Here is a 326-nt window from a genome sequence, read left to right as displayed (position 1 = left end):
TATATATATATATATATATATGTATGTATGTATGTATGTATGTATGTATGTATACATAGATATATGTATATATCTGTGTGTGTGTGTGTGTGTGTGTGTTCATTGAAGTAGATAAAAAAAAATACAGAAAACAAAACCACGCAAATATAGGTAAACATACTTACACTCATACTTACCCGAACATACAAAAGTATAGTTGTATACGCTACATACATACTGCAAATAAACATACATGTAGATATTTAGACACACATACGCACATGCTTTTATATATAAGTATATACACACATTCATATATATATATATATATATATATATATATATAT

General features: G+C 24.5%; 1 long non-coding RNA gene across 1 annotated transcript in view; it reads left to right on the top strand.

Moving 5' to 3' along the window:
• The window catches only part of LOC128250546 (uncharacterized), a 188,613-nt gene that overhangs the window by 47,312 nt on the left and 140,975 nt on the right, over positions 1-326 (top strand). The gene's annotated exons all lie outside the window — the stretch shown is intronic.

This window comes from Octopus bimaculoides, chromosome 22 (assembly GCF_001194135.2).
Source record: "Octopus bimaculoides isolate UCB-OBI-ISO-001 chromosome 22, ASM119413v2, whole genome shotgun sequence".
In the NCBI taxonomy this organism is placed as follows: domain Eukaryota; kingdom Metazoa; phylum Mollusca; class Cephalopoda; order Octopoda; family Octopodidae; genus Octopus; species Octopus bimaculoides.
The sequence above is the reverse complement of the archived record's forward strand: the minus strand, read 5'-3'. Positions and strand labels throughout refer to the sequence as shown.